The sequence below is a fragment of the Saimiri boliviensis genome, chromosome 1 (assembly GCF_048565385.1).
Source record: "Saimiri boliviensis isolate mSaiBol1 chromosome 1, mSaiBol1.pri, whole genome shotgun sequence".
Classification (NCBI taxonomy): domain Eukaryota; kingdom Metazoa; phylum Chordata; class Mammalia; order Primates; family Cebidae; genus Saimiri; species Saimiri boliviensis.
The window spans coordinates 193,852,706-193,863,318 of NC_133449.1; the positions used below are offsets into that span (position 1 = coordinate 193,852,706).

General features: G+C 39.5%; 1 long non-coding RNA gene across 1 annotated transcript in view; it reads right to left on the reverse strand.

Annotated features, from left to right (window-relative positions):
- The window catches only part of LOC141580590 (uncharacterized), a 74,262-nt gene extending 64,094 nt beyond the window's left edge, over positions 1 to 10,168 (reverse strand). The window contains exon 1 of the long non-coding RNA XR_012512843.1: positions 5,739 to 10,168. This is a non-coding gene — a long non-coding RNA (uncharacterized LOC141580590). The remainder of the gene's footprint in view (positions 1 to 5,738) is intronic.
- Between the last annotated feature and the right edge of the window lie 445 nt (positions 10,169 to 10,613).

A 10,613-nucleotide genomic window follows, 5' to 3' on the forward strand; every position in this document is an offset into this window, starting at 1 on the left:
AAATTCCTTGAGCCTGAGAGGTCAAGGGTGCAGTGAGCCATGATTGTACCACTGCACTCTAGCCTGGGCAACAGAGCAAGACCCTGTCTCAGAAAAGAATGAAATCCTATCATTTACAACAACATAGATGGAACTGGAGGCCATTATGTTAACTGAAATAACCCAGGCACATAGAGAGAAATACTACATGTTCTCACTCACATGTGGGAGCCAAAAAAGGGTATCTCATGAAGATAGAGAGTGGGATGGTAGTTCCCGAATACTAGGAAGGATAGTAGGGTTGGGAAGATAAAGGGAAATGAAAAGAATATTAATGTATTTATCAGCACTGAAATCTACACTTAAATGTGGTAAATATGGTAAATCTTACATGTATGTTTTACCTTAATAAAAAAGGAAAAAAATAATTTTAAAAAGAAAAAAGTCAAATTACAGATTTAAACATAAAAGCTAAAACTGTAAAACTTAAACATTTGTGACATTGGAAAATGCAAATATATTTTAGGACACATAAAGCACAAATAACAAAAGAAAAATCAATGAGGATGCATTTTTAAAAATAAAGCACTCTGCCTTTTGAAGGCAAGGCATTGACATAGAGAACATATTGCAATAAATATATTTCACAAAAGAGTTTTTTCCATATAAATTATTCTTATAGAGCAACAATAAGACAATAAAGACAGTTTTTAAAATTAGCAAAATATTTGAAAAGACAATTCTTAAAGGAAGATATAGGAATGAACAATAAACACATGAAAAAATGTTAAATATTGTTAGTCATTGTGGAAATGCAAATTAAAACAAAAATCTTCTAGAAAAGCTAAATTAGAAAGACTCACAATACCAAGTGTTGGTGAGGATATGGATCACTAACAACCTGCATAAAAGCATGGTAGGAATGTACATGGTAAAATACAATTTCTCTCAGTTTCACAAGAGAACTGAAAATATGTGTCTTCCAAAAGACAGACACCAATTTTCATAGCAGTTTTTTTCATAATAGTACCAAACTGGAATGAATCAAAAAATCCTTAAGATAAATAGACAAATACTTTGTAGTATATTCTTACAGCAAAACATTATTTGGCAATAAAAAGGAACACACTTTGGATACACACAACAAAGTAGATAAGTTTCAAAAATATGCTGAACTAAAGAAGCCAGACACAAAACAGTACATACTGGATGCTTCCCATTAACATGAAATTCTAGGACATCCAAAGCTAATGCATATGTGCAATGATAGAAAGCACATCAGCTGTTGTCTGGGGATGGGGTAGAGGAGCCTTATTACAAAGAAACACACAGGATCTTTTGAGATGGTGGAAGTATTCTTTCTCAGCTTCAATGGTAGACATGAATTTGTGTAAAGATTTTTCAAAACTTATTGAATTGCACAGTTAAAATGATTCATTTTATTGTATGTAAATTAAATCTCAGCAAAGGTGACTAAATCCCAGACTTTCACATTTAGTTTTCAGTTAGACAGCTGGATTTTAACATCCAGGATGATGCACTACAATGGAGCAAGCTAAGCCATTCTAAGACCTGAGCCCTTGCCAGCTGCTGGACCAGAGTCCTGGGACTGCTGTTCTCTCAAACTCAGTAACATCCAAAGTCCTGAAGTCTACTATTTTGAATGTCTCTATTACAGAATCCTATATTGGTTGTTAAGAGAGGATGGTAAGGTTTTGGCTAAAATGGAAGTCTCAGAAACATTGATTCCATTTTATGGAATGAAGTATTGTCCAATTAAAAAAAGAAAAAAGAAGTCGCATGAAGGGCTGCTGTATTCTGAGTTTAGCAGTGCCTCTTAAATGAATGAATGAGACAAAGGTAAAAGAAGAGTATTCCTGGAGAAAGCCTTAGATCTCTAGAACAGTACATGTGCAAGGAACGAGAGACAAGGAAGAGAGGAAGAAAAATAATGGCTTTGTTGAAAACCATCAGGGCAGAAAGCATCTCAGAACTGGTTCTTAGAGCAAGCCCAGCCTACAAAGGGCATAGCCTAAGCAAGCATTTCCAAGTCCAGAAAGTTTGCTTCTTCACTGATTTAATAGAGCCATCCTCACTGTAGCAAATTCCCCAGTGAGGGAAATTTTATTTCCCATACACCTGCAACTCCCAATTAGATATCTTCAGCTAGGGGTAGTCTGCAAAGTATAGCTCTCATTTCACTGGAACTCCTTACAGAGCATCTGGCCTCTCCTAAGACACTTTTCTCTGGATCCACGTGTCTCTTGCTTCCCAGCACAGAGGTTTATGCACATCTCAAATCAGTTAATCAGCATGCACTCCTTCCCAATGACAGCCAACAAAGACATTCTAAACATGGTTTGGCTTAGCTCATATAGACCTTGCTACACTTACATTCATCTTTGGCTCATATGTGACCCATCTGTTGATGAAAAATTAATGAAACACAGTGTGTCACATATGCCCATACATTCATTGTAGGATTCAGGCTAGAATCCTACAATGCTTTTGGGGATACTTCAGAGGAATATGTGGAACAAATTCTGTCGGTTCTTCCCCACTTAATAAAGGATTCCATGCCTTAGCTCCCTGGGAAAACATCTGACCAGAAACAGCAAAATGTCCTGATAAGTAAACCAACATGATAAACGAAGATCATTAGCATCATTAAGCTACAGATGTTGGAAAGGAGTGATAGAAAGGCTTTACATATGGGTGTGAGACTATATCAGAGAAATGAGGAATACTTTGAGGGGGTAGGTCAGGGAACATTTTGCTTTGCTGACAAAGCCTGGGATACTGTGGTTTAATAGGTTACTGATTACCTTGAGGAGTGTCAAATCCCAAATTCAGCATATTTGACAGACTGCTAGTTGTTTTCCAAAAGGTAAAAGAATGGGCAGGGGAATTTCTTGGATCCCCAAAATGGACTCCTTTAGAACTACTAGGTAAGGGATAATCATGTTTTAAGTTTTTTTCTTTTAGCCATTTCCTGAAATGGGAGTTTGTATTACCACCCTTTCCCACCCCACTTGGAGAAGCAATGCAATGTAATGTCAAGGGGATTATAGGACTATACGACTGAGGATTTTGGGATCCACTTTCTACTCCTGGCTCTGCCAAGAAGAGGGCTACATGACATGGGACAGGTCATTTGTCCCCTCTGAGCCTCAGAAGTTGGTTAGAGCATTTTGCATTTCCCTGGGTCTTTCTGTGTTGTTTTCATTCTTTCCTTCTGAATGTTCCCTTAGCTTGTCCTGTAACAGCAGTCATTCACTGGGCATCCCAGTTGGGGCCAGTTCTGCTATTTGAACTGCTGTTGGAGTTAATGCTGCTTATCCCAGTCAGAACTGATCAACATTACTGAACAAATAAAGGATCACATACATGAACAAAATTTGACTCTTTCCTCTCAGAATGCTGGTCCTCTCAGTAGGCTGTTATTACATCTCAACAAATAGGGGTATTAAAATTAACTGAAATTGTGCTCAATTAATCAGAACTTACTCAAGACTTTCTATGTGTCAGGCATCAAAATAGGAAGGTGCTTGTAGTGATCTGAGATATATGACAAAGTCCCCGCCTATAAGAAACTTTACCTTGTCTCTGACTTCACACCAACATTTAGTGATTGCATTAACTGGGGTCCAATCAGGAGACAGGAACCAAACAGTGATTTAAATAAGGGAAGCTTAATATAAAGAATGGTTAAGCTGGCTGGGTGCAGTGGCTCTCACCTGTAATCCTAGTACTTTGGGAGGCTGAGGCAGGTGAATCACATTGAGGTCAGGAGCTCAAGACCAGCCTAGCCAACATGGTGAAACCGGTCTCTACTAAAAATACAAAAATTACCCAGGCACAGTGCCATGCACTTGTAATCCCAACTACTTGAGAGGCTGAGGCAGGAGAATCACTTGAACCTGGGAGGCAGAGGTTGCAGTGAGCTGAGATCACACCATTGCACTCCAGCCTGGGCAACAGAGTGTCTCAACAAAAAAAAAATGATTAAGCTATAATAAAACAGTTACTATAAGATGTAAGAGAACTTTATAATGTTCCATAGGGCTGAGGGAGAGTGGTCAAGGAAGGATGAGATTGGAAGGGGATCTCTTCAAGGCTCAGGTTCATGTCTAGTTGCAGAAGGTCTAGTTATAGTTCAGTGGATGGAAGAGAGGTTTGCTGGCTTGTTCATGCCAGAAGTGGTTTATAGTCACTGAGCAGGAAGAAAACTACTCTCTAGGAAGTATGTGAGCCACAGACAGTGATCGGGTATGCACAGATACACCGAGAATATGACTATTGGGTAGAAGGCTTGGTACGCCTGGTGTCCATGTCAGGAGGGCAAATATGAGGGGCAGGGTACAAGTGAGTCACAATTGGTGAGCAGGTGAGTAGGCATGCAGAGGGGCTGGAGGTAATGCTCTGGGTAAGAGGGTTAGAGTTTCCAGTGTCTGTGTTGGGAAAGCTACGTGAAGGTGATCACTAGGCTAGGCCAGGGCTGCAAGCTTACCAACGCACTGTGTGCTCTGGCTGGGGAATAACACTACAGATGCACTCACACTCATACCAGTGACCAACAGTACAGCTGCTAGAGCCTGCAAGAGAAGTTCCTTCCTCCTGATTGTCCCTCCAGCACCCTCTACTGAGAAAACTTAATATGATGCTCACATAAACGAGGAGAGCTTAAAGGGATTCCAACCATTACCGCAGAGCAAGTACTCAAGGGAAAATTTAGAGAGGCAAAAATTGATAATTGGCATGGTGAAGTATCAAAAGAGCCTCAAACTAGGGGTCAGCAATTCTGAGTTCTAGTCTGAGTTCATCTGTGTGGTCTTAGGCAAGTAACTTAGGTGTGTTAGTTTTAGTTCCTTCATTTAAGAAACGGAAAGAAAACTTGTCCAATTAACTAAAGAATAGTGCAAGGATCAAACAAGAACAAGCATATAAAGGACTTTATAAAGTGCTACACATTTCCAATGGGTCGTTGCTGTGGTAATTCTATTCAGTATTACACTTACCATCAAGCTGAGCAATATTTAGCCTAGAATTAAGGTCAAAGGGATGAGCTCCTGTCTTATTTTGAATCCCTAGTAGCTAGCATACTTATTCAAACAAAACAAATAGGTGTGGTCTTTGTTATCTGAACTACAGTTTAAAAAATTTATTTCTTGATGACTAGTCTCATGAAGGTAGTCCTGTGTCTACTCAATCATGACCAACCAGAGCCTCTCAAGTGTGGTCCATGCTAATCTTTTCCCATGTTTCATCTTACCAGAATGCTGCTGGCAGAGTCAGTAAGAAGAGCCTTTGTGTCCCCTGATCAACCTTTACCTGAGGACATGGGCAATATTTTTACTGTAGATCCTGATATGCAAGCAGAACTAGAGCACTCCAGAAGTAATCTCATTTGACAGGCCTATTAGTTAGTGGGTAAATAAATGTATAAATGAATAAATGACTAAGCAAATAGAGTTACCTGACCAAGGCCATACTCAGCATCCTATTTGAAAATGTTGAACATGATAATCATAAGGTTATCAAAAACCACTGTTCTTTAAATATAATGCTTTTCCTCTCCTCTCTCTCTCTCTCTCTCTCTCTCTCTCACACACACACACACACACACACACACACATACTCACCTGCCTCTGTCCATTTATCTTCATTCTTCCTTCTTCTTTTCAAATAAATGAAGAAACCTGGGTATATAGTCAAAATAACTGTTGATTTGTTTATTGTATTTGCAGCATGAAACTCACAGTAGAAAATACCAGCGTTCTGTCTGGGCATCTTGGGCACTGCTCTCTGAGATCTGGAGTCTCTCTGTGTGAAGGGTAAGTTCCTGATGGTGTCTTCCTGTCCTGGGACTGCTGTTGATTCATGCAGGGAGAGAGCTGAGAACAAGCTGTGGATGGAGAGGGCAAAATATGAGGACATGCTAATTGGTTTGGGAAAGGAACCTCCTGCCATCTGGCTCTCTGCTCCCACAACAGTGGTCAGGAAGGAGAAGCAGAAAGAGGCAAACAAGCTTAATTGCCCTGAAACACATCCTGGGACATTTCAGAGCCCCCTGCAGGGAACTGAAACGTTGCAGGTTCTTTAAAGCTAAACATCACTAATCTCATTAAAAATTTTGTTTGTACTGCCTATAATACATTTTGTGGATGAAGTTCAGAAAAAAAAAAGACGTATAGATGCAGGTATCGTAGTAGTTAATTGTCTAAGGCAGAAACAAGTTGGAATTGCAGAAACATTTTTTTCTGCTTTTGATACACACTGGAATGGGTTAAATACTTCAGGGTGAAAATAACACATGGAAGAAGCCTTTCATTCATTCATTCCCCTGCCTCCAGCACATCTCATTTACATATGATGTAAATCAGTCCAACTTGCAGATGACCAAATATGTTTAGAAAAGGAGGCAAAAAGGTAGCCCTGAAGCCACTTGGACATGTTACTGGAGCACACAAGAGTAGCTTGGGCTACCAGTTAACATCTTATCCTCTCTTTTTCTAGGTTTTCTACTTAGCTATGTTGCATTATAAATGTTTAGTTTGGAAAGGGAGGAGCAATGTTTTCTACTGTTCTTTACCTTCTACAAACGCAGCAAACAGCGAAAAGGCAGAATCAAGTGAGTCTACTAAGGGCATATTCCACACCTTCTCACTTTCCTAGGGAGCTAGAGGGTAACGCTGAAGTCCAAGTTCTCACTCAGAAGTACAGAGGAAGGTGAATGTGAGGTCAATTTCCACCATGCCAGGAATCGGGAACAGACTCTGAATGCTCCACTGTGGCAGGTGGGTAACCAACGAGCCTTTGAAACTGACCGGGCAGTGTCTTCCCTCTGCTTTCAGGGAGGTGAACATATCGCTTATTTAGAATGGAGGGTTAGAAGTGTCAAGCTGCTCTTATTTGGGAGTCAGAGTCACTGATTTCAAAGCCTTCTTCTCTTACTTGAGGCCCACTTGAGCGTTGAAAGGTATGAATAATACTTTTGATATTTTTGTCTATGACTCTCTACATGTTTCTCCTGGAAATAAGACATATTTGCTGAGAAGACGTATAAAGGACAGAGGCTGAAATTGTGATTGCATAAATGGAACCTGACTAGAGAACTTCCAAATGGCCAAATCTTATCCTGACATTCACTCCTCATGTTGACATTTCCAAAAGAGCTACACGCAGAAAGACTGATAGCAACTGGGAAATAAAATGACAATTATTACTTTTCAGAGCTTGGTAAGGTTGGGTGAGAGCATATAGTTCATTCTTAAGGCCTAAGAAAGACACTCCCTCCCTACCAGTCCCTCTTCCCTACACATCTCAGCTTCTCCTCAAAATTTGAGCTATCCCTATTCCAACCCATGGAGTAGAAGCAAGAAATCCAAGAGGAGCAGCATCCATGGGCATGGTCTTTTTACAGTGGATCTGACCATTGGTAAACATGGCCAACCAATACTTTAACTAACCTAACAGAATGGCAAACCATTCTTCTCTAAAAGATGTGGGAAAACCAGAGAGAGGGCCAATAGGGAAGTAGGCAGAGAGGCAGAAGCATTTCTTCTCCTGTAACACATTCACTCCCTCTCCATAAAAATGTTCTATTTGAAATCCTATATAGAGAAGTTTATGAAATGGATTTGGCTTCCTTTAGTAAACCCTAAAGTAAAAACCCTTAGAAAAATGATGAAATAAGGTTTAAATATTTAACTATAGGAGAATTTTTAACGTTTCAAAAAATACAATCCTATGGAAAGAAAACCCGATCTGTTGTAGCTCTATTTTTTCAAGCAGACTCTTGTAACCCTAGATCTCCTTACGTAGACTGTAGAGCTAAATATAAACATTAATTAAAAGAGTTTTCAAAGGCTACAGATTTAAAAGGAAGTATAAACTGAAGAAAAGGGATTAAAGAATAGAAATGTGTTTACGGGAATGACATTAACTTAAGGAAAATGATCCTGAAAGATCAGAGATGGCAGGAGTGCTTCCTGGGAACCAGCATAGAACCACAGCACTGTACAATCAGTACATTTGAGTAAATGCTTATTGAGTGCCTGAAGAAATAACCTCACAGATGGTGGCCACACTCTACTGTTGGTCCATCAGTTTAGGGCACCTATCAACACATCTGGGCCTGCCAAGAACTTTACAAGATCACTGACTCAAACATATGAAGGCGGTTAATAGCGGTATCTAGCAAAGGTGTCCACCCCCAGAGTTCTCCAAGCCTGCTGTGTGAGAAATGGATAATGTGCAAGTCCAGAAAGTCAATGCATCCAAATTAACTGACTTTCTTTTTACTATTCTAGTTACTTTGGATCACATAAGGAAAGAACATACTTTGCAGTAAGAACCAAAACTCTGATAAAGAGGGCCTTGTGTTCCAAGGATTCACAGGGCACTCTAGATGTTGGTTAGATGTTATACTTCATGACTCTATCATAAGAAACTGATCCCTCACATTGGGCTCTGCATCTAAGGGCACAATCTTAGTTGCACAGAGAAATTTCAAACTAAAATTAAACTAAACCATTACTGAACAGCTTTCTGTGTGGCTCTCTTTATCTTGCCTGCATTCTGTGCTATCTATGTCAACTTCTTCAGATTTTTGTCCAGCTGGTAGGTTTGTGATAAGTTGGAACAATCTGTGCCATGTAAAGGGAGACTTTTAAAAAAACTTTGTCAGAATTGTCCCGTATCAGTGAGGAAAGCCTGTTTGTAGGCAGTATGTACGAGTGTGTGTGTGTCTTTAATTAAGACACTCTTTTCAGCAGGAAATTAAAATCTTCTGGGTAATGGGCTCGGAAAATCTATACATACTGAACACATATTTCAATATAAGAATGTTGTTGATATCTCTCTGGAGCACTTCATCTGACCCCGTCACGTAAATCAGCTCTGAAATTGCTAGGAATGTAACTGTTTTCAGCCTTTGCAGCATCAGTACCCAGAATCATGTGTAGGTCAACTTCATGACTACCATAAATCTCTTCACAGCAGTGGGAGAACCTGCTCTAGCCTTCTCGAGGGCAGAAATCTGGATCTCTAGCTGGTCCTAAGGCTTTTATTCTCATGTTTATCTCCTGGATGATGAATAAAAGGAGATACTCCTTAGAAGGAATGTGGTGATTCCCTGATAGAATTCCAGTATATTTGGCTAAAGCAATTTAAAAACTACTCTTGCACAACTTTAAGCTTGCAATTACTTTAGGAATTTAGATGCTACTGTGCAAATAAATGGAAAGAGGGAAAGGCAGAGAAAAACTATTTACGTACTCCATTCATTCATTCAGTCAGTATTTCTAAAGCACCGCAATGTTAACAGAATTACTTGCATCAGCATGGAAGAGAGTGAGAAGCTGGACTGCAAAGTAGAGCACATGGTCTGGAATACCCAAGTCACATTTCCTCTATCAGCTGGAAATTATGGTGCTTCTCTGCCAAACCAGAACCACATTCTTGGGATGGAGAGGAACGCTGGAGCTTCCAAGGTGGACGTGTTAAAGCAGCCTTTTTTCTGGGAACAGCTTTTTGGTTTCCTTGTGTATCCTGGTTGAAACTGAATTTGAAATGTAGACTAGAAGTAATGCACAAAGGAAACTTAGAAACCTCAGAAGGAGGGAGAGATGAGGAAAGATCTTGAGAAATCATTGCACTCCTTGCCTCACAGCAAGTTTAGATTTATCACAGATTTTAAAAAACGTTATTATTGACTTTTCCTTTGAAATTTTGGGTAGAATATATAGTGTTTTTGATTTTTTTGTTTTTTTATCTGAGATGGAGTCTTGCACTGTTGCCCAGGCTTGAGGGCAAGGGCGCCATCTTGGCTCACTGCAAGCCCCATCTGCCACGTTCCTGCGATGCTCCTGCCTCATGAGTAGCTGGAATTACAGGCACACATCACCACACCCAGCTAATTTTTTGCATTTTTAGTAGGGACAGGTTTCACTACGTTGGCCAGACTGGGCTCGAAATCTTGACATCGTGATCTGCCTGCCTCGGCCTCCCGAAGTGCTGGGATTACAGGTGTGAGCCATGTGTCCAGGCAGTGTTTTTAATTTTTATTTTTGTATTAAAAAATGCAAACATGCAAACTCATGAGAGAATGTGGACCAGAGGGGGGAAAATACAAACACAAGTCAGAAAAAAAAAATGCAGCTGTTAAATTTACTATTAGCTGCTTTCCTTTAACTAGATTTTTTGAAAAAAGAAATCTTCAAAAATCATTTAAAAATAAGATTCTAATAAAAAGATGCTAAAAATGACTGAACTCTGGTTTCACTAAAGGAACATTATTATATATTCATTATTTTTCCTATCTTGTAGATTAAAACAGTCTCTCTAAGCCTGTAGCACCTTCTTCCTTACAGATTTATAGACTGCACTTGCTTCACTTTTCTTGTCTTTGCAAACTATTTCTTTTGAAGTAAAAATCAGTAACTTTCCATTTCAAATAAAACAAAGTAGGCTATGAAAACTGCCAACACTAGATTTGGATCAGAGGTCTCCATAACAGCTGGTACAACCTTTTACTTCAGAGAAAAGCAAAAGAGCTTCAAAAAGACTTCAAGAGTGTGTATGTGGGGAGATGGGAGCAATGGTTAAAAATCGTTAAAATTCTCCAAAATTAT